Source organism: Cyprinus carpio, unplaced genomic scaffold, assembly GCF_018340385.1.
Source record: "Cyprinus carpio isolate SPL01 unplaced genomic scaffold, ASM1834038v1 S000006795, whole genome shotgun sequence".
Classification (NCBI taxonomy): Eukaryota; Metazoa; Chordata; class Actinopteri; order Cypriniformes; family Cyprinidae; genus Cyprinus; species Cyprinus carpio.
Genome location: NW_024879381.1, coordinates 193,589 through 219,325, shown reverse-complemented (window position 1 = coordinate 219,325; position 25,737 = coordinate 193,589). Strand labels below are relative to the sequence as shown.

Here is a 25,737-nt window from a genome sequence, read left to right as displayed (position 1 = left end):
CGATCTGAAGAGTTTCTTCTTTTCTATCTTTCTGTTTGTCTTGCTCTCTTTAGTCTAAAGTGTTTTATTGTTCTGTTTAATCAATCTGGAGGGTCTAATCCTGATGATATATTTGCAAAAGGTTATGTATCAGCATCTAGGTCTGTACTTGTACTTGTACTTAACTATATTTTAGGGGAAGAAATGTGTAAATCTGAAAAAAGTGTCTCTTTGGGTACCTTTGGTCACATGATCCTAAAGAGATCAGTCTAACATGCTGATTCGGTGCTCAAGAAGCATTTCTTATTATTATCAATATTGAATAAATTTGTGCTGCTTGATATTTGTGTGGATTATTATTTTTTTCAGGATTCTTTGATGAATGGAACATTTAAAATAACTGCTTTAGATCTTTTGTAACATTATAAATGTCTTCATCCACTGTCACCTTTTGATTAATTTAATGCATTCTTGATGAATAAAAGTATTTCATTTAAAAAAATAAAATCTTACTGAGCACAAACATTTTTTATTTTACAAGTGTAGAAAATTTAGTTTGGTTTTAATATTAAGTTGTTGTTTTTTTCCCTTAAAAGAGAACACATTGAAAATTCACTATAAACCGATTTATCAATACATAATTTTGCTATAGGCATTTTGTGACTTGGAATGCAAGTTCAAAATAAAGTGACAAGCACAAAAACATAGAAGTGTATAAAATATTTCTTCATTTTGATAGATAAGTAAACTCTCATCTGCTCATTTATTAACTGTCAAAATAGGGAAAATCCTAATAGTTTGTTTTAGCAGTACTATAATCATTCTTTCATTGACTCATAAATTGAGTACATATGTAAGAAATAAGATTCTGTATAACCTGGAGAATAAGTGACATTAATCATCAAACTTACTTTCAACTAGACATCCAATTTATTGACTTGTGTGTCTCTTAAAAAACTCCCATCATGCTTTCTATGCGTCTGATTGGCAGGAAAACCCTATTGCAGGAGGATTAAGATCTTAGGAGACTGTTATTACTGTGTGTCCCGGCCTCACCCAGCCCAAAGCGGACCACGCTCACTGCTGTGTGGAGATGGGTCTGGACATGATCGACACCATCACGTGAGTGTTTGTGGCCAAATCTCATTTTGTTTTAACAGCAGTCATTGTTTTAACAGTAGCAGCAGCACCAGCTATACGATCATCTGACAGACTGTATTTAAAAGCTATAGTGATTTTATTTGTGTGTGTGAGACCTGCTCCACTATATTCATTTCTCTACTCTGAATTTTAAGGCGGCTTTCACTGCTGCAGTCTCTTATCACCTCACACAGGTGTTAGAATATGCACACACACACGCATGCATATGCGGACCAGAACTCACACTCACACAGAAAGACATCTCTCTCTTTCTCTCTCTCTCTCTCTCTCACACACACACACACTTTCCGTCTCACATTAGTGTAGATCTCCTGCTTTGTGCTGGTAGCAAACAGAGAAGAAATTCCTCCTGCCAAAGCTCTCTCTCTCTTCAATCATCAGATCCGGCATTATAGTGAGGGATGAGGAGAGAATAAAGAGCTTTTGAAAAAGAGGCAAAAAACCTGACTATAGTTTTCTAGATGGGAAAATATATACTTCAATCTACACACAGTTATTTAAAATACATTTAAGATCTATTTGCTATAGAACTTATTGTATATCTTTCATACATTCATAATATTCATTAATTAAAAATACAATTAAAATCTTTTATAGAACTCTGGTCATATGATGCATATAGAACCTTAATCTTTTGTAGTGTTATTTTAGTGTCACTATTTTATTTTTGACCTTAATTTTTTTTATCAAAATACCAAAACTCATCCTTATCAAGTGTAATTTCAAAACCAATCTTTTTATTTTAGTCAATGTTATATTTTAAGTAATGAGAATGTTTTTTCATGGTTTTAGTTTTATTTTTAGTTATAATAACCCTCATCCAAATTGATGAATAAAACCAAGTCAAAGCCATTTTTTTTTTCACTCAAATTTATGCCATAGTATAGTGAATGATTTACAATGGTTTGTGAACAGGATTAGCCAATTAATAATAATAATAATAATAATAATAATAATAATAATAATAATAATAATAATAATAATAAAACAATCTTAAAAAACTTAAACTTAAAAAAGGGAACAGTTTGTTCACAGCTTGGACATCACTATAGTTTACAAGCAAATTTTATTTTCAAGTAAAATTTAGATATTGTACAGCAGATTATAACTATAATTATAACCATAGACTGTAAAAAACATGGATGTAGTGTCCGTGACGTCACCCGTAGGATTCCGATGAGCGTTTTTGAAGCCTAAAGTAGGCGGAGCCGACCATCGCCATCTTGGCAGCGCGTCACCGTGCATCACTCTCGGATAATCGAAAATGGGCAAAATGGCGGGAGCTGGTTGCTGAAACCACGCCCACCTATCTCGACTGTGGTGACAGCAGGGGCGATCCACCTGTCACTTAAGTGGCCACGCCCCCAAATAATTATGCAGAACTTTAAGGCTTAATTTAGGGCAAAATTAGTTATGTAGACCAAAATTAATTTTTTGAAACCCAGTCTGTAAACGTTTTTTTTTTTTTTTTTCTGCTGTAAAGTTGGGCATTTTAACATGGGGAGTCTATGGGATTGACTCCCTTTTGCAGCCAGCCTCTAGCCTCTAATTCGATGAATTACAGTTTAAGTCACTTCCGTGTTGGCTTCACGAGAGAGAGAGTGCGAGGTTGCTGCTTGATTATGACTGACATTTTAAGGACCTTTCCAGTTCCCAGGTTTGGAATTACAATTTCCTGATATTTGCACATTTTCTTTTAAGTCAGTTAATTTACTTAAAACGTTTATTTATTTATTTATTTAGCACTCAAATAAATTGTACTTTGGATGAATGTTTGAAATTATGTGCACTCACATGGAATAAAGGTTCCAGACAAAGGTTATCAGTGGCTTATAAAAAGCTCTATTGGTTGCCAGCATTTTGAGATCACCTAAATTTGTGAAAAATATATTACCTAAATTAGTAAATTAGTGTCAAATGTTTGGAGAACCCCTTTCTAAAACCAAATCTGAACTTTTTAAATGCTTCATCCACACCAGTAGGTGTCAGTATAAAGATCACTCATATATATCATCGGAAATGGAAAGTTGACCTTTTTTGTGAATATATGTATATAATCAGGTCTGTTGTGGAAGCGACTGAGGTGGACCTGAACATGCGTGTGGGTTTGCACACGGGCCGTGTGCTCTGCGGGGTTCTGGGGCTCCGCAAGTGGCAGTATGACGTCTGGTCCAATGATGTGACACTGGCCAACATGATGGAGGCAGGAGGATTGCCTGGGTCAGTAACAAACCACATTTAAAAACATCTTCAGATATTTATGCCATTTCTTCCTATATGAGCAGAAAGGTGAGAGTGTGATTGTTTGCCCCTCACCCAACAGGAAGGTTCATATCACCAGGGCAACGCTGGAATGTCTGAATGGAGATTACGAGGTGGAGCCGGGATTTGGCCACGAGAGACATGCTTTCCTTAGCAAACATGGCCATCGAGACGTTCTTCATCGTGCCCTCACACAGACGCAAGGTACAAACACATCATCATCACACCATACACAACATGAAACCACACTATAGTAAAGCCTTTCACTTCTGGAATGTGGTGTTATTAAATTAAACTGTTAAAAATTAAAAGGGAAACTGATTTTTATAAAGTGTGAAAAGTGGGCATATCTTAGGCAGTAATATTACTGGGTAGTATTATGTTTCTCTATCCTACATGACTTTGGCAGTAAAGATTTGGTAATTTTACTGGTTGAGAAAATGACTGCATTTGGTTAACAATTATTGACAACAAAACAGAGCCATTTACCTTATTTGGCTTTTTTAAAGCATGTCTGAAACCAGTTGATGAGCAGCTGTCTTTCCTTTGTTGACATTTTTCCTTTTGAAATAGGAAGTGGGACATTTAAATAGACTATATTTACATTGCAGCCATGAACTATTTGCTACTTGTTATTGCTATTTTTATAGCAATTGTATTCATTCTTAAAGAGGTTCTCAGCGTGCAACAGGGCCGACATTTGTTGTGAACTTTGAAATTTGTATTCATCAAACAATCCTGAAAAAAATATATCATAGTTTTTACAAAAATATTAAGCAGCACAACTATATTCCACACTGATGGTAATAATAATTGTAAACAGACCTTGAATAGCAAATCAGCATATTAGAATGATTTCTGAAGGATCATGTGACACTGAAGACTGAAATAATGATGCTTCAGCATTGATATCACAGAAATAAACTGCATTTTTAAATATATTAAAATAGAGAAACATTTATTTAAAATTGTAATAATATTTTAAAAATTAGGGTTGTGATGCTTTTTTTATCAAATAAATGAAAAGAGACACAAATAACAATCTTACCAACCTCAAATGTTTAAATGCTTGTTTATACACAAGTCTCTCTAAGGTCTGATAACCTTAACACCCATAAGATGTCTATTTCTGTTAAAGGTTTGAGTTTCTGTCTTAACTGTATCTTCCAGATCTGAGAGATGAGTGCAATGCAATAAAATGATCCACACATGCACAATCAAACGCCGTACAAACATCCTGGTACATCCGGTGTTCTTTACAAATGGATTAGAAGTGTCTTCTTTATGTCACTTTTTTAAGTCACTATTTCTTCTTCTTTTTTTTTTTCAGCCAGCAGTTACCACAGCCATTTTCTCACATTCAGTTAATCTCTTCTCTTTCCTCATTCCACATTTCTTCCCACCCCCTCTTTTTCTCTCTCTCTGCAGATTTTTCCTGGGCTGATCCTATCAGACATAAAGCCAGCGAAAAGGATGAAGTTTAAAACAGTCTGTTACCTGCTGGTGCAGCTCATGCACTGCAGAAAGATGTTCAAGGCTGAGATCCCTTTCTCCAACGTCATGACCTGTGAGGATGATGACAAGGTGCGTGATTATTAACAAGGAGGACCAGTGTAGGCAGTGGCCTGCAAATTTTTTCACATCAAGTAAACATAGTTGACGAAATTAAATAGCTTTCAAGTTGGTTAAAATTGTTTTAACATCCGGAATATCAGGAATACACTACACAACCTTTACCCAAATTTTTTTGCCTTGATTTGCAGTCTGGACAAGCCAGCCTGCAGAATTTGGACAGTTGGAATTGACAGATTTCACAGAAATTGCATAGTGTATGATAGTCACAGACTCAGGATATTAAACATGTTTGATATTTTTGAGACAATTTTAGAACACATTGGTTTTCATTTGTCATGTGTCTCTCAGCAACAAGGCGTACGTTTCTGTGTGTGTTTTTCTTATGTTCAGAACAACAGAAGTGTATGATGCCTTGTGTTTTAAATTCTTTTTAAGTCATGTAATGTATTCCAGCCTTACAGTTGTAACATCAGATATTATTTCAAAGAGTTAACTATTAAAAAAAAGAAAATAAGACAGATATCTGAACCAAACATCTACCCACTGACCCACAAAATCCCTGCATCGACACCAGCAAAATGAATGAAAGTAATAGTTTAGTCATACAAATGACTGCGATTGGCTGTACTCATTCTGTATTTACTTATACAGAACAACAAAATGCTAATGAATATTAAGAAATATTTATATTTAAGCGTATATTAAATCTGGCTATGAAAGTCATTGGGTTTTATTTTGTCCAAACATAAACAGATTTAAGCATAAAACCACTCCTGTTACAGTTTAAGATTACTGAGTTTATGATTTAAAATAAATTGTGGTCTGATGTTCAATTAAAGTTGCATATGAGAACAGTCTGCCCTAATGTAGCCAAGTGTATCTGCACAACAACTAAATTGACAAAGGTTTGGCTCATGAGTATTGATAACTCTATTAATATTTATGAGGTAAGACATCACCATGTCATGATGTCACAACCAGTCATTGAAAAGTTCCATTACTGCTGATATATTGTGATTGCTGTTTTTTTTTTAAATTATCCTACAGTTATTAATCCAAGATCCCCAAATCACCCAAAGTCACCTTTCACACCCACACAAATTCACATTCACTGTGTTAATCCAGTGCACTCTCTCTAATGCCACTCCTTCAGATGAGTGGATGATTGCACACAGATCTAATCACTACTGCAGATTTACTGTTCTCATCATGTCTGACTCTCTCTCTCTGTGTGTGGGTGTGTGTGTGTGTGTGTGTGTGTTTTGACTTGTATCAGTGCATAATTAAAGATCTTATCACCATTGCATGTGTGAGAAAATATGCTGAGATGTGTTGAAAACACCCATCTGTCACCATGTACTGTTGATGTGTGTGTAGATGAGTTTAAAAGTACATGTGAGTATGTTTTTCTTTCTTTTAACCTAATTGTAATGGGTTAGTTTACCTTGAAATGATCTTTTGTAATCATGCACTCATCCTCATGTCATTGTAAACCTGTATACACACAAATAAAGTCATTTTGTAATGTTAACGCTGTCAAACTCAAAAAAGCACCATAAAAGAGGTCCATATGACTCCTGGCAATATATTTGAAATCTTTTGAAGTCATAACATAGCTTTGCATTTAGAACAAACCAAAATTTATGACACTGCAGTATTTACTGAAAATCTTCATTTCAGTTGAACTGGAAGTTATTTGTATCTAAACTTGAATTTTCAAATTTGGAATCTGAGATACTGTAATTGTGTTTCCAGAGACGAGCTCTGCGAACAGCTTCTGAGAAGCTGCGCAGTCGGACGTCATTTTCAGCAGGCATGGTGCAGAACTCTCCTGGGACCAGAGTGAACCGTTACAAATCGGCCGTCTGATAGAAGCACGACAGACAGAGTCAGAGACGACAGACCTCAACTTCATTACCCTCACATACAGGAGCAGAGAGAGAGAGCAGAGAGTGAGTACACACAGATGCATGATGGGTAAACATGTAAGTGAGAGCAGGACTAGTTGTCACATGGGGACAGTTGTCACAGAGAGGGTTTGAACCTTTTAAAATAGAATGAATTCTTGCTAAAGCTGCTGGGTAAATGAATAATCACCATAAAACCACAAAGTCATACATTTCACCCCCTTAAATTTTAATGTATTTTTTTAAAAATAAATGTCTGTTTTTAAATGTTATACATATACATTTATTGAAATTATTTTTAACTGAAATGTTTGTTGGCCAAAACAAAGGTTTGATAAAGTTTCCTTTTACATTATTGCTGTGCCATGAATTTTTTTTTCTGTTTTATTTATATATTTTACTGTTTAAATACAGCTAAAAAGTCAACAATACAGTGTTTAATGGCAAGTTGAACTGTGACAACTTAACCCATATAGTGTGACATCATGCCCTGCTATTGGTCAACTGTATCAAAATGAACAGTTTTAAAAGCCAAGACTTTACAGGAAGCTACCACTGAAAATTCTGTCTTTTTTATGTGTTTTAAAGAAGTCTCTCATGCCTGCGTTTATTTGATAAAAATACAATAAAAACTGCAATATTGTGAATTATTGTAATTTTAACAATATTAAATAAAACAACAACAACAACAAAAAACATTTATTATTAACTATCTTGAATACAGTTGTGCTGCTTCATATTTTTTATGTAAACTGTGACACATTTTTTAGGATTCTTTGCTGAACGAACAGCATTTGAGTTAGAAATCTTTTGTAACACTATAAATGTCTTAATGTCACTAAAGATCCACTTAAGACTCCTTTCAATTCATTTTCAAACAGTGTGTTTCAGTGTATGTATCAATCTATTCATTTTCAAATTGGTGGTGTATGGCTATGCAGAAACGTCAACCCGGTGTCCCTAATACAGCAGTTACCAGCCAAAGTGAAAAGTGTGACAATACCTGCCCCGTGTCCCCAATCCAGGGCAGTTACCAATCCAGGGCATTGGCAGGAGTGACTTGGCGAAATGTGAGAGAGATGGATTGAAGAATTTCCTCAGACACACACGCCGCATCCCCCGCATTGTTCTGTTGAGCTTCGTGACTCCCCGTCTCCTCTCACTTTCAAACATCCTCTCTCCCCCTCATCTCTTAGCGCTCTCCTTTCTCACTAGATCTCTCCATTGCTCTGTTCTCTATTTCTTTGCCTATATTAAGTCCTCTCCAATCCCTCCCATCTTCGATTCATGTAAGACGTCCGCCCACCCTAACAGAATGGGGGCAACAGTAATGATTTGGGAAAATCTGTCAGACTCACGACATATATTCTCTCTCTCTCTCTCTCTCTCTCTCTCACACACACACACACACACACACACACACACACACACACTCGTGCATGCGGGAGTGCAGTGGCTTTCCCTGCTCTCTCTGGGAGTATAATGACATCGCATCTGGTTCTTATAAAGAGGGGGATGCATGGTTTTTATTCTCTAATGAAGCTGACGCACAAAGCAGCGTGTTGCATTGATATCCTGCAGGCTGCTACTTGTGCTACATGTTACTTGTCACACTTACAAGAGATACAACAAAGCATATGCTTACATGAACACACATACAGTAGGTCTTTCTTCAACTTTGGGCACTTTTACATATAGATTTTGATCAGAATTGAACTATTCAAATGTTTTAATACATTTTTACAATTTCTTAGAAACTGTACCATGTCTCATTGTTTATCTTTGCTACTTTTTAAAATGCCTGTAGATATAAAGGGGTGGGGGGGGGGGGGGGGGGGGTGTAGTCCAACATGTGTTAATGGTTCGTTTTGTAAAAAAAAAAAATACATTGGGCGTGCACATTGGGCTCAGATTGGTTAGCTGGTGTGTTGTGATTGGCTAAACCACCTCTAGTGCACGTCTAAATGTCCCACCCCTCACCTCAGCGGCATGTGCTTTGGTTGAATCGTAAACAATGACATTGTCAGTATTGCTTATCAATTTGAGCCCGATTGAGACGCAGAGGATATTAGTTAAGAGGATCGGGCAGAACATGTGCAAGCACTCGGCTCTAAATGGCATGTTTTTTGTTTGTTGTTGCCTCATACTTTTAGATACGCTGTTATTTGTAAATGCTACTGCTTCTGTTAGCTTTTAATATACTGTTTTATCCTGATTAAAGCTTTAATACAGTACAGCAACCACATGTATAACCTTTCTCATAGCTATGTGAAAATAAGTGTATAAATGAAACCGTTCATTAGAGAGAGATATGCAGAGCATGTGCAGAGCAGGGCGATGCGAGGAACAGTATTAAAGGGGTTAGTTCACCCCAAATGAAAATTCTATCATTAATCACTCACCCTCATGTCGTTCCAAACCTGTAAGACTTTCGTTCACCTACTAAACACAAATTAAGATCTTTTTGATGACAGAATGCTGTCAGATTTCCTTCCATAGACTGCCTTTGTAACTTTGTAACTTTGTGCCTGTGTACAGTGTTGGGAAGGTTACTTTGGAAAAGTATTAGGTTACAGATTACAATTAAGTAGCGTAACTATTTCAATTACTTTATTAAAGCAATGTAACTGATTACTTTGATTACTTTTGATTACTTTTCTAAATTGTTAATGTTTTCAACTGTTAACCATTTTCAAACACTTAAACCAGGCAACTTTATAGGAGTATTCAACACTGATTACTGTTACTTTTGAAGTCCTTCTTCACTTGAATTAAGTAATTTAATTTTAAACCACAAACACCACAAAATCAGACTTTAGGACCTCTTTTTACTTTGAGATCAGTTTAGTTTAGTGGCTATGATACTGTTTTTGAAATCACATCTTTGCATAACTATGACAGAAAACACTGGCATCTTGAGAAAAAAATAAAGAGAAGAAAAAAAACATAAAAAAAACAAACAGTTAATCTTCAAAAATAAAGCATATACATAAATCCAAATAGGAAACAAAATAATTATCAAATAAGCATGTGTCCTATTATGTCCTTAACTCCTAAAACATTGGTGTTTCATATTTTAAAGCAGTCACTGCAATTTATCAAAGAAATCAATAATATATATTTAACAATACTATTATTATTATTTTTACTCAAACTGTCCATCAGTTGTGGCATCATTTTCATCACAGCCAACAGTTTTTGCACTTCATGAAGTTTGTTAAAGTGTTATTTGTTACCAAGGAGACAACAGGGTGGTGAATAGCACAGATGTAATAAGAGATGTAAAGAACACAAATAAAAAAGCATAAATATCATTTGACCAGAACAGAATGTTTTTATTTTCAATCAAGCTGTAATTTTATCAAGTTTTCTAAAAAATATGTAATTGTCTGGAAATTGTATATAATTGTGTGTATTAAGGATTAAATGCTAGTTGTAAAATTTGCCACAACAAGACAAAAGAATCACACTTAAAAAAAAAAGTGACAAATAAATAAATAAATACATTTTGGAATAAATATGGTGGAAATTACATTTGTGCATGATGGTGCAGGGAAAATCTGTTTAAGGAGACCCAAACGCACCCATACAGTAGTTGAACAAACACATTTACACACATGGACTGTAGAAAAACTGATTACATAATTGCTACAACCTATCAAATTGTCTCTGTCTCTCTTTGTCACACAGTATCAGCAAGTGTATGACGATGCCTTCATCAGTGCGGTGGTTATCTCTCTTGTCCTCACTTCATTTTTTGCAGTGGTCTATTTTCTCATCATTCCTCAGTATGTAAATCACACACACAATACCTGATACATTAACATAACACACCTTTTCTTTATTTGCCAGACACACTAAATTGATCACAAATTTTACATGCTCAGGTCACTGCATCACACAACACATATTCATATAACATCCTCTCTTTTTTCTCTTTCTTTCTCTTGCTGCAGAGGTCTTCTGGTTGTGATTCTGCTGGTTCTGTGTTTGTGTTTCCACATGGCAAGTGTGATGTACCTTCACATCACTCATATGCAGGTAACACTGGTCTCCAGTTTGGGGACTCTCCATAGTCCATAATGATTTTTATACTGTACAAACTGTATTTTTCTATCCCCTATCCCTAAACCTATCCCTCATTCAAAACTTTCTGCATTTTTAGATTTACAAAAAATATAAACTCATTCCCACTTTATATTAGGGTGGCCTTAAAGGGTTAGCTCACCCAAAAATCAAAAATGGCCTGTGATTTACTCACCCTAAAGGCATTTCTAGGTGTATATGACTTTATTCTTCCACCGGAACAGCTTCCGCATACAACAGATACCCGAATTGAGAGAAAAGAGTTTCTTACGTTTGAAATATGGATATTTTTCTTACAAAAAATGCATGGATTCACTACAGGAGGCCTTTATTCACCCCCCCGGAGAGCAGTGTGAGGCACATTTTATTATGGATGTGTACACTTTATTTAACGTTTCTTGGACTGTTGAACAAGGGTCAGTATCATTGTAGGGTGCCTTTTGGTGTCCTGTATGTCCTGTATGTATAATGTCTGATAATGTAACATAAAAATGACTGTGAAAGGGCGTGTTGTATTAGGCTACAATTTTATATTCATAACAAAAGCAAAACTTGGCTCTTTAGATACATTTTCTAGATTTTTTAAGTTTTGTGTAAGAGGATGTGTGTTATTTTGCTATGCCCCATGCACTGCTCATAAATTTGAATGATAGTAGAATGCTGTCAAATCATAAAAATTAAAAAAAAAAAATAATAATATTAACAAAAATCTATTAACTTTTAGGTAAATAAGAGATTACTCAATTTGAGTGTATTGATCATTTGGGTAATAAAAACTTTTTTATATAAAAAATAATAAAAAATTTTATAAAAAAAAAAAACGAGGAGTTTGTCCATGTCCCTTGAATGGTTGCCACCCTGTCGTAGATTGGGGATATAATTACATTCTCATGTGACTGAGAATGTAATTATATTATTTATTATTATTATTTTCTTTTTTTTTTACAACCCCATTTAGGAAAGGTACATCATCTTTTAGAAAATATAATTTGCATCTTAATTTTGCAATGAAAAACTTATTTAACAGTAATATGTCCATGAAAGAGTGGACATGATCTTTGGATTATGTTTCAAATACTGGCCCATAATTTTCTAAAAAATGTGTGGGAGCTCAACTAATATTTTTCTATAGTACTTGAGTGTCTACTATTTATGATATGACAAAGCGAATGGGAAATTAAAACCAAAATTTTTGAGTATTTTGAGCATTGAAAGGCACTTAATCTATCCTGATATTGACCCATAACTCTGATTGGATTCGCCTGAAAGAAAGAAAGTCATATACACTTAGGATGCATCGAGGGCGAGTAAAAAACACAAGCTAATTTTCCTTTTTGGGTGGTACAAGTACAATGTAAAAGCATATGTGGACATGAATGACACCTAATAAAATAACAATAATAAAAAAAAATCTTATAATAATAGCAACTTGGACCAGTAAGCAACCACCTAGCAGCCACCCAGAATACAACAGCAACCACATAGCAACCACATATAACCACTTAGCAACACCCTAGTATTCCCTAGTACTCCCCTTGCCATCACTTAAGTTTGGTGTCCCTTACAAAAAATAAGTTTATTCAAGTGTGCTATTAGTATACTTCTTTTAAACTAAAAAATAGGAAAGTATGCTTTTATTTGACTTTTTATGTACTTCTCATGGTGAGGATTTATGTACTCCTCATAAATATACTTAAAATGACATTTAAGTGTACTTGGCTTATACTTACAAAAAGTCTAAATATATTTGAACTATACTTGTGCTCCTAGAATCCGTTTTTCATTGTTATACGGTAGAGGGCGCTAGTACGCATCTTCTGTACAGAATTTCCAAGAAAACCCAAGTGAAGAAGAAAAAGAACCAACAGATACTAACACATGTAATCTAACACAATCATCTGACATGAAACAGCAGCTCAAAAACGTAACGTTATGGATAAAATGTCAACTGATGAAGAGGTAATAATTACAGTCAAGCTTTGGGGTGTTGATCGAATCCAATCTACCGTTTTTGATTATCATTCTGAATCCAATTTATAGTCTTTTTTTCCAGCTTTTTGGTTCAAAATGTTATTTCTCTTTATTTTTTTTTTTTATGAAACTTAACCCACATTTAAGTGTTTTAAAAAAAAGAATGCATGAAGCTAGAATAAAATGTTTTTAAAAGCAGATACATGTGCTTTCTTTGGATGTTTTTGTATGTTCAGATATCCATACAAACAAAATATATACAAATTAAAACCTAAATAGGGACATAGTAGTATACTTAAAGTATGATGTAAAGTTCACTTAAAGAAAAGTATACTTAAAATATATACTGAAACTTTACTTAAGTATAATTAATAAAATAAACTTGAAGTATACTACTTTTTGGTAAGGGGTGCCATCACTTATAGTAACATATCACCTTAACAAACATCCAGAACACTATAGCGCCACATAGTAGACACATAGCAACACTTTAACAACCACCCAGAGCAACCTAGCACCACCTAACAACCACACAGAACACCGTAACACCACCTAGCATCCACATAGCACCTTAACAACCATACAGAACTGCATACAGTAGCTCCACCTAGCAGCCATCCACAGTGCTCTAGCATCATGGAAATAATTTTCTTCAGGAAATGTCAAACTCTAGTTGTTTGTGTGCATTTGTTCTGCAGGTTTTCTGATTGCTCTTTCCTATCTTGTTGTTCTCAGTGCTCTCCTGACTGTCCTGACCCTGCAGATCAGAACGGTTCTGTGTGGGTTTCTGGTGCTAGCTGATGTACTCAGTGACCCAGGGTGTGTTGTGAGTGTGTGGTGTACAGTAGAAGAGAGTGACGACAAACTGTATGTCTGAGTGTCTTATGCTTATAGAATGTCATCTGATAAATACATGTAATGTAATGTATACATATATATATATAAATGTATATATATATATATTATATATATATATTCTATTCCATATTTTACTTCCAATGAATGTGTTCATCTATTAGTTTTCTTTTCTGATGTTGCAATGTGTTTGTGTTGCTGTACCTTATACAGGTGGAATGTGTACCGTGGTCACTGTGGAGGGGAAATTCCAATGTCTCCATGGGTGACAGTTGTCACAGTCAATGGGACCCAGCGTGGGGCTCTCCGGGGTGTGCAAAATACCCTCCGTACGTATTTTTCTCATGTGTGATGGCGTCGCTATCTGTGGCTGCTGTACCTCCGTGTGTCATCACCCCTCTCCATCGCCTTCTCCTGCTTCTCACCAAAATCTCAACCTCCTCACCTCCACACTGTCGTCATGGAGACTAGCAGCTAACGGAAGGCCATAGGGTAGTTGAGCTAAATGCAAAGGTTATAAGGAGTGTTTGGTAGTTCATGTTTGTGTAATTATCTCAGGGTTACCCAAAACTGGGATATATGAGAAATACATTGTTTACCTGCAAGTAATATCACCATTAACTGACCACGCCGAGCACAGTAAACTGTGTGTGAAATTATTGAACATGTTAATTAAGAACTCAGCAGCACAATTAAAAGTACAAAATGTTTTCCAGTACAAAAGGCTCTGAATCCCGGTTTATCTGATGTGTGTAGAGGGTGGATTCTTTCACCTGCACAGCTATGACGCCTATTCTGGCAAATGCTGCTGTTTTTCTGGCGGAGCTTTGGGTGTTGTCACCAACCTGCACATCCAAAACAGCTGTACAAACCTCACAACTCATCACACCTCAGCACGACTCACCAAAAAACTCAACTGCTATGACTAAACAAACACGCACCAGCATAGAAGAATGCACCTCTGTGTGACTCATGCACCCATGACGAGTAACCATTGTGAGTGATGTGAAGAGATGTCATTGTGTGTGTGTGTGTGTGTTTATTTGTACATGCATCATTAGTAAAAAGTAATATATTAAATATCTTTATTTTATACCAAGTATAGTTCAAATCTTTTAAAATTTTTCCTGACATTTTGTTTGAGATTTACTGCCATAAAAAATTATTATTAACATTTAATTTGGAGTATTTGTCTGGGCACAAATGCCACATTTCTTCATATTAAGCCTAAAATTTGTTATTCAAAGTCACATATTGATGAGGGATCCCTACGCAAAAGAAGTTTATTCACGTGTGGTATTAGTAATACTTTTTTTAAACTAAAAATAGGAAAGTATACTTTTAGTTTACTTTTTAATTACTTCTCAGAAACGGGCTTTACAATTACTTCTCAGAAATATTACTTGAAAATGACATTTAATTATACTTGACTTTACTTACAAAAAGTCTAACATAGTTGATACTATACTAAGTATTACTGAAATACTTAAGTTACTTAATAAAATAACTTGAAGTATACTACTTTTTGGTAAGGGATTGCATGATTTTTTTTGAATAATATCAGTCTTTAAATGCAAGTTACTTAAAGTGTACCTGATGTATTGCAATAGTTCCACTTTAGCACAATCAAATATACTTCAGTATATCTTTAGTTGGACTTCAGCACAATTAAAGTGCATTAAGTACAAAATTAAGTTGTTCCAAATTAGCAGACTTGAAGTATACAGTATCTGTTTAGTATAATAAAAGTACACTATTGCAGTACTGTTTAAGTACATTAAAATCGTAAATGTATTTGTAGTATACCTCGCAAAAGGAAAGTAATTCCAAATACATTTTAGTATATTATATTTTCACTTAGGTCATACAATATGAAACGAGCATGCCACAGAATCTACATGAGCAAAACTTTGACATGGATTTTCATACAGTTCTTTGCAAACTTTTAAGTACATTTGACAGAATTGTTCCCCAAAATTCAGTTATATGAACATGCAAAAGGTCCACAGATTGTGCCTGTATATAAGTATGAAAAATGGCAAGTGGGGGAATAATTTGACTGAAATGATTTTGACCAGAAATAATAGTAAAAGAAATACAACAAACAAAATAACACACACACACACACACACACACACACCCACACACACACACACACACACACACACAGAAAGAGGAGAGAGAGAAAGGGAGAGAGAGAGGAGAGAGGAGAGAGACTACTGTTTTCAAAGTTAGAGGTCGGTAAGAAATTTTAATGTTTTTGATTGAAGCCTCTTCTGCTCACCAAGGCTGAATTTATTTATTCAAAATAGTTGCAACAGTATTAGTTTTTAAATAACTTTAAAAAATGTTTTTAATTCAATTTCTATTTAATAGTTATGTAAAATGTAACCTGGTTCCTTCAAAATCATGCTAATATGCTGATTTGGTGTTTCAAGAGATAATTCTATATATCAATGTTGAAAACATTCTGCTGAGTGTTTTGTGGAAACTGGGACAATTTTTTCCAAGATTCTCTTATGAAGTTCAAAAGAAACGAATTTGTCTTCAGAATCTTTGTGCCATACTGTGAATTTCATGTGCTGAATTTACATGCTGAATAAAGATTAATTTTCTTTTATAAAAAGTCCCCAAACTTCTGAACAGTAGTGTATATTTTCAACAGAAAACACTAAATAGTGGAATATCTTAAGCATCATCAGCACTGTGATAGCAAGCTATTTCAACAGTCACAGTGCCCTCTAGTGGATGATTTATTTTCAGATTATAATTCCATATAAAACAACAAATATTTTATAACCTTTAAAATGTCCAGTGACAGGTGACATCTAGTATGAGTATGCAGTTAATTGTTAATATGTCAGTTTGTGTGTTTTGTATGCAGGCTGAGGAGGAGAGAGATGACATGGAGAGAGTGAAGCTGGACAATAAGAGGATTCTGTTCAACCTTCTGCCTGCACATGAACACTTCAAACGTCCTGCTGGTTTTTTTTTTCCAATCCAGTAAAACAGTGTTCAGATGCCATTACAGATCACAAAGAATAACCTTAAATGACAACATAGATACCAATTAACTTCTAATAATTGTGACACATTTCTAAGGCCAAATAGCCTATTCAGATGAAGTGAAGTGGGGATTGGTGTGTTTGTCAGATTTTTTAGTAATCCCAAAGGTCACACTTCAAGCAATGTTGTTACATCCAGCTGCTAATTAGGTGAGAGGTCAGTGCCGATGCTTTGATGATAGATTGTGTTGTTGATCATGCAAATGAAGATAAGATTTTCGTGATTGTGGTGTATGTAAATGCTCAGCCGTGATCCATCTGGCTTTGTGATTCTCACTGCTGTGGCTTCATTGTGAAAAATTCCTCATGTAAATCACAAATGAAATGTGTGATTACACTCCCGTTATGCGTTTTTTTTTTGTTGTTTTTGTTTTTAATGTTTGCTGCATTCTCAAAACATTTTAATTACATTTTATATGACTAATTTTTCCCCATCTCTGACACTTCTACCATTCAAAAGTTTGGGATCAGTATTTATTTATTTATTTTTTTCAAGAAATTTATTTATACTATTAATCAGCAAAGAAAGAAATGGCTGATAAAAATTAAGTTTTGCCACCACAAAAATATATTTTTTATTAATTATATAAAAACAGAAAACGGTTTTACATTTTACATGTTATTTTAAATTGTAATATTTCATCACATCAATATTGTTTTTACCAAATTTTTTGATTACATTTGATCTTAATTTTAAATGTGACTTTTTCAAAAATCCTACCGACCCGAACCTTTGAATGTGGTAGTGTAAAAATGACTAACCTCTGTAATATGATTCTCAAAAATGCCAGACGACAGCTACTTTATTGTGACACTTAAAAAGACAGATTATTGCTTTTTTATTGACAAATTAATCTGTCAAATCAAACATGGCTGTAAACACTAATATTAATTATGGTTAACATAACTCCACTATTAGTATTATCTTTTGTGCCAGGTTTTCTTGTTTACAGCCATAGGACACCCAAATGGTTGCTAAGTTTTATTCCAAAATCATAATTTTGGGAGTGACTCTGTACTCCATACATAGACTGGTAGAATGTGATCCATTAAAGGGAGTCACTTTTTAATTTTTAAATGCGGTTGTCCTTCCCAAAACTTTGCGTGTAACTTGCCGTTGTCTACCTAGTAACGTCAAATCCTTCTATTTCAGAAGAGGCAAGAAACCCCTTTTTTTACGTGCATAAACCCTGTGATGCGGGTGAATCTTTTGTTTGGAGATGGAAGGGTCAATCTAATGCACTTCTAACCTTTTAATAATATCGAAAGCACGTTTTGCTTTGACCAAAATCAACTTGTCCAATTCATGCATGGCCATGTGTCGTGACGGTAATTAACCGTAACGACTTAACCTTTCAAATAAACAACCAACAAAAAAGCTTGTATATATTCCAGCTCAGGCCTGGATCTGTGGTATCGTCCCCTGAGGTCCGCATGGCTCTTTTGCTTTCCCCCCCCCGCTCCTGTCACTGTTCCAGGACTTGTAATTAATCTCTCTTAACTCTCAGGTGGTCGTCGCTGTTTCGCTTCCATCCCCAAACTTGTAATGACTTTCTACATTGACCTGGATGGAAACAACATTGGTGTGGAATCCTTCCTCTTCTAAATGAGACTCATCGCGTGACTTTGATGCGGTGAGAATTTCGTGTCTCTTCCTCAAGCCTGTGATATAGTAGGTTTTTTGGCTCAAGTGTGCGAGTTACCGTTAATCCCCACTCTAGAGTTCATTTATTTCTCCATCACAATCAATCTTTCTCGTTGTCTTCTGTAGTCTGATGGATAAGAATGCTACATAGACTTGAGAAGATCAAAACTATGGGCCCAGTACTCTACTGGCTGCGGTCGGAACTCGGTTCCCACTGCGTGATCCAAGGTACACAGAGTGTGTATGTGGCAAACACAATAACAATCATTGGTTCTCAATCGATTTTATTGCCTTGTTTTCCAGTAAAATGATCTTAAATTTAAACAATATACATTATTTGAGAAGCAAAAAAGACTGAGAATGCACTGGTTCTTAAAGTTTTGGGGGTTTTAAGATTAAAAAAATAAAATAAAAAATTATGTCTACCAGAGCAGCATTTCTTTGATAAAAAAAAACAAAAAAAAAAAACAATAAAAACTGTAGTATTGTGAAATATTATTAAAATTTAAAATAACTGCTTTCTTTTGGAATATATTGTTAAAATGTATATAAGTCCTGTGATGCAAAGCTAAATTTTCGCAGTCATTTAAGTGTCACATGATCGCTGCAGAAATCAGTCTAATATTTTTTTAATTATTACTCCAATTTTTGCTGCTCAAGAAACATTTATATGTTGTTGAAAATAGTTTTTATTTTATTTTTTGTGGAAACTGTGATCTATTTTTTTAGGACTCTTTGATGAAAAGAAATTTAAAAGAACAGGTTTTTTCTTTTTCTTTTTTTTTGTAAGATTATAAATGACTTTACTGTAACGTTTTATCAATTTATTGCATTGTTGCTGAAAAAAAAAATTATTGCATTGTTGCTGAAAAAAAAAACTTTTGAATGGCGGTGTCTTCAATTAAGTTTGATTTTTTTTTTTTTTGTATGTTTTAAGTATAAATCTCACCAAAATTTAGTGATGTGTTTTACACACACCAACAGTTAATTGATATGTTATGCAACTGTGTTTTTTTCAAATTAATTAGCTGGGGGGGGTAGGAGGGGAGGGGGGGGGAGATTGTGTTTTATAATCTATCTTTAAAAAAGTAAACAGTACAAAAATTATCAAATTAATCTGAGCCCTTGTGTGTGTATGCGCAATTGTGCTTGTGCGGAGTCGAGAACAATGAGATCATTAGAGAGAATCTTTTGTTTATGGTGTGTGTGTGTGGCGGTGTGCGGGCGTGTGGTGCTAATCGCAGTTTGGGTTATGTGCATTTGAGCCTTGAAAAATGAACATCATGTCATGGCAACTACTCAAACCTGCCACTGCTTGTAAAGCAAAACGAATATAAAATGCAAATGCATGTTGCATTTTGCCATGTTGTTTGTTTTGTTTTTTGTTTTGTCCAATAGAGGAAGACTTTCCATAGACTTCAGTTATTTTTATAACCGAGCTTAATGAATTTTTTCTCCGAACCCTAAAGCTACACATAAACCAGGCCGGGCACGGATCCTATATTACAGGAGTTACAGATTAACCATGACAACATTGAAATTACTGTTTTCTGTCACCCTCATGGTTGGTATGACTGATCAATGTGTTTGGCTGCATTCTTTTTCTCTTTCTGTGGAAGAAATAGGTCGTATAGCATTAGAAAAAACTGTTGGAAAAAACACTAAACCATTTCATACGAGAGCAATTGTCTTCCACCGAATGTATGGACAAAAAAAAGAAACTAGAAAAAAAAGAAACAGAGACATTTCTCAAATATCGTATTTTTAAGTTCCCACAAATAGACAGGGCTTGGAACAACAGTGAGGGTAGTATATGATGACATTATTTAGATGACCTATCCCTTAGATTAGGTGGTATGAACATTATGAAATGTGTTTTAGTGAGATGTTGTGTTTTGTGGAATATGAAAAATTATGGAATTCTCTCCCATAATAGTAATTTTTTTTTTCCCCCATCAATGCGGAGTCCTCTAAACCTGTAAATTCCCTCCCATTGAACCACCACAACCCACACAACACACACACACCTCACACACTACACACACCACACACACACACACCACACCACACACAGAATCATCCAGAATGTTTCAAAAGCTTTGCCATTTTCCATTCACCCAAAAGCAAGTGAAACTGGACACATATTTAAACTTCTTCATTTTACCACAGCTAACCATAGTGACATATTTAGGGTCATAGGTCAAGATTTTGAGAGAGTAACTAACAGCTCCAGGTCACTATGATACTTTGTTTGAAGGAAAAGAGCTGCAGAACATTCTTCAACTTATCTTCTTTATTTGTTTCACAAAACACTTCAACGGTTTACATAACTTTTTTGTTGTTGTTTAGGTTTTATATTATATATATTATATATATTATATATATATATATATATATATATATATCTAATATTAGGCAGAAACCTCCCATAGTCGCCATCATACAAATCCTCCAAGAATTACTCTGTTTATATGTCCGTCATCTCAGAACAAGTGTAGAGGTAGTATATATATGAATATGTATTTCTGTTTTCCCTCGCTGAATAGGTAAAGAAGTCGCATTTTCTGAGCACCTGGGGCCAGTGGGCTTGCTTTTTCGGCCAAATCGAGATGTTTGCTGTAGGCTGGATGCTTGATTTCAGAAAAACGACTACATTCTCAGCACTGACTTTGGTGCGTCGCGTTGGTTGTGGGAGTGCTTCTGGTAAAGCAAGGTGTCAACGTGTGTTTTGTGTTTGTGTGTGTTTAGTTGATGTGTCAATGAGTGTGTGTGCCTTTTGCTAAGGTTGAATGAAATACCTGTCAGTAAAAGTGTGGAGCATTGTGGCCGGGACATCCCGCATGCCAGTAGGAGTTCGCTGAGTGTAACATGTTTTTTGTAAGGAACGAGATATCATATAACAAAGCACACAGTTACACACATGCAAATGCAGTCGACACGCTATACTATTCATACACACTTGCTTAAGCAAATGTCATGAATTTTAAACACGCTCACTATTAAAGGCATAGGTGGTATCGCCTGGCTGTGTAACATCATATTCGGCATCCAGCTCATAGGCGGCCTCTAGATTGCTGAGTAGATCTATTTTTTTTCTCAAGCAGACAAGTGCAACTGAGAAGTGAAAGGTTTAGGCATGAGAGGGCTGCTCAAGAAAAACATCCGCCTTCTAGGCAAATCATTTTTTTTAATGAGAAGGGGTCTAGACAGTATTGGAGAAACTGGCGCCATCCTGTAAAACTGGTCCCAATATGAGGGCCAAATCTTGTGAATTACATTTTTAGGCGCACTTGACAGAGGCTGTCACAATTTGGCATAATTTAAAAATTGCAGTTATAGAGAAGGACTTTTTTCGATATATACTAATGAGAAAGAAAATGTAATAGCTTTCTCCCACCTCTTAAACACATTTTTTTCTGCTGTATGTAACGCAAGGCTACATTCTGTCAATTTATAGTTAGTATTTCTTTCTGTTTTTTAACAACTACTAGGGCCTCATTTCAAGGCCACACTTAAGCCTGTTTTTAGTGAAATGAAATAACTGTTACGGCAAACAAATACGTGAGTTACTTGAAAAAAATATATTTACATTTTTTTAACATTTTCAACGATGATACTTAAATATGAATTGAATCTTTAGCAGGCTAAATCATGCATGGGCACCAATGGGAGGGTTTTTCCTACAAGGATCATCGCGACACTAAAAGCTTTACGCATGTACAGTATCATATTACATTTGAAAATATAAATTAAAATTATTGTTTATAAATTGTAGGCAAATATTTCAGCATATTACTGTTTATTCTGTATTTATTAGTATTGTGTGTGTGTGTGTGTGTGTGTGTGTGTGCATGTGTGTGTGTGTTTCTATATACAGCATATGTGTGTGATACTTTTACTATATACAGTCATGGTGCAAAAGTTTTGGCAGTGACATAAATTTTGTGTTTTGCAAAGTTGCTGCTTCAGTATTTGTAGATTTTTGCCCCCACATGTTTCTATGGTATACTGAAAAAACAATGATAAAGCATGATAGCATATTATAGTTGTAAAGGCTTTTATTGGCAAAAAAATATAATGAGTCAATATTTACAGTGTTGACCCTTGTTCTTCATAACCTCTACACTCGCTTTGGCTTGCTGGATATTAGCTTCTGGGCCAGATCCCGACTGATGGCTGCACCCATTCTTTGCCTTATTAGTTCTCGAAGTTGATCACAGTTTGTGGGCTTCTGCTTGTCCACCGTCACCTTTTGAGGACTGACCACAGGTTCTCTATGGGACTGAGATTCAGGGAGTATGCCTGGCCACGGATCAAAAATTTCAATGTAATGATCTTCGAGCCACTTCTTTATCACTCATGCTTTGTGACATGTTGCTCGCATCATGCTGGAAAATGCAAGGATCTATCATCAAATTGCTCATGGATCTTTGAAAAATGTCGCTCTTATAAGGACATTTTGATGTTCATTTCTTTATTAATGGCAGTGTTTTCTCCTACCTGGTCTCATGGCATTAATGTACCTGGCTGCACTTTTCAGTCGAGACGCCAAATAAGTAATAATAAGTACATATCACTGCAGCTTCCAAAATAAATGAACACTAGAGGTAGTAAAAACCAGTGAGACATCTTTTATAACTTTTTACACAAATACACAGATTTTATTAATAAATAAAAGAATAATTTTTGAAAATTATTAATTAAAAAATAAAATTTTTCTACAATATATAAAATTTCCCCCCATCAACAAAACTGAGAGGGATAAAAATTTTTAAAAAAAATCACCCTTAAAATATATTAGTATTAAGCCTTAAACGGTTCTGCATAATTAAGGGAGTGGCCACGTTGAGTAACAGGTGGATTGTCTCTGCTGACACTGCGTCGACTATAAGATGGGTCGTGGCCTAGTCAGCACCAGCTCCGCCTTTTGTCCCTTTTTTGACATTATCTGGGAGAGTCAGCACAGGTGATGCGCGGCCCAAATGAGCGATGTGCGTTCCGCTCTTGCACACTTTTGGACCAATGGCGCAGGTTGTCGCTGCACATTCTTTTGGGTTTTTCCCAGCATCTTCCTTCTGGGCATATTTGAAGCCTTTTCCCAAAGTGTCTGTATGTTTTGAGATCCATGCTTTCATGCACTGAGGAGAATTGAGGACTACCATATGCAAGCGATTACAGAATGGTTGCAAATGGCTCACCGATGCCCCAGAAGGAAAAACCATATGGTCAACATTAAGAGGGCTTGGGGGGGAAGGGTGGAGGCGGGGGCAGAAATAAATGAAAAAAATACGATATTTAGACAAAATTAGAAAAAATATATTGCTATTTGTTTCTGTTCCTCAAACCGACCTTGGGTTTGGAAAGGCGCTATATAAATAAAAATTATTATTATTATTATTTATTATTATTATAAATTCAGTTATTATTATTATTTTAACCATATAAAATATTGTATATTTAAGACATCTGTTATGTGAAATAGCTTATTCAGGACAGTACTAAATATAAAAATAACATGCAATTTTCATGAGCTCTCTTATTTCGTTACAATTATTAACATATTTGCATAATCTGCAAAGGGTATGTAAACTTATGAGCACAACAGGTTGTGTATGTATATATATATATATATATATATATATATATATATATATATCTATATACATATACATATACATATACATATATATATATATAAAAAAAAAAAAAAAAAAAAAAAAAAAAAAAAAAACACAAAAACAAACCCACAATCAAACCAAAAATGATTCAGTCACCAGATATAATTTTTTATATATTTTTAACTAGTGGGTACAAGGACACTATAATTCATTTATGCAAGTGAGGATAGCAAAATAAAGTAAACTGTGACATAATATACCCAAAAAATTATTCATACAGTGAAATACAAACTGCTATAAAAAAAATTTGGGACCAAAAATTATTCAGACACATTGACCTGACCATCTTTTGCAAAAGTGTTTTTTCTTTAACTGCTAATGCGAACTTTTTACATCACAGACTGAAGAAAATTAAGCATTGCTTAGCAATCTAACTGTGTACTTAAAGGGACAGTTCACCCAAAAATTAAAATTCTGTCATTAATTACTCACCCTTGTGTTGTTCCAAACCCGTAAGACCTTCTTTCATCTTTGGAACAAAATTTAAGATATTTTTGATGAAATTTGAGGGCTCTCTGACCCTCCCATAGACAGCAAGGGAACTACTATGGTCAGGGAACAGAAAAGTACCAGGATGGTTGACAAAGTAGTCCATGTGACATCAGGGGTAACTGTAATGTTATGAAGCTATGAGAATACATGATGACTTTGAACACATGTGTACGCCGTGCCCTTGTGCCTTGTGTTCAACGTCATCACGCTGGATCTGGGTCAGCTCCGGCACCGCCACATGCTTTGGTACATGGTACTGTTGTGAACGCGCGTCCACAAGTGACGCAGTAGAGACGAAAATGTGGAATAAAGTCATTATTTTTGTTTTCTTTGTGCAAAAAAGTATTCTCGTAGCTTTGTATTATTACGGTTGAACCATCTGTCGATCATCCTGGTACTTTTTGTTCCTTGACCGTAGTAGTTCTCTTGCGTCTACTTCGGAGGGTCAGAGAGCCCTCAGATTTCATCAAAAAATATCTTAAATTGTGTTCTGAAGTAAATTTCACAGTTTGACTGTGGTTTGACACACACACACACACACACACACACACACACACACACACACACATTATATAGCATAAGAAACAATTAAATAGCATAAGAAATACATATTATATTTGGTGATCATTGATCAAGTATCAACGTGGGTCCAGTAGTTGCTGGTGTAATCGGGGGGCTCGCCAGGCCTCAGTACGACATCTGGGGAAACACAGTCAACGTTGCCAGCAGAATGGATAGCACTGGAGTTCAGGGAAAAATACAGGTAAAACAAACACACCATCATATATACAAACATCAAACTACTCCAAACAAATCTGTCTTCATCGGCCTCTTCATCCCAGGTGACTGAGGACGTCTTCCGCCTACTCTCCGGTTATTATCACTTCCAGTGTCGCGGGCAGGTCAGCGTGAAGGGCAAAGGTCAAATGCTCACCTATTTTCTGGAAGGCCGAACCACGCAAGGCACGCAGCACACGCGATCCAAGAGCCATGAGTGTGGGCCAAGCCCCTGCATCCGGACCAAACTGGGATCAGCGCCCGCTGTCAGCAGCTACGGGTGA

The 25,737-nt window shown here is 35.3% G+C and overlaps 1 pseudogene; it reads left to right on the top strand.

The window, feature by feature from the left end:
- The first annotated feature begins 1,005 nt into the window (after positions 1–1,005).
- On the top strand, positions 1,006–25,737 carry LOC122144872 (annotated as a pseudogene).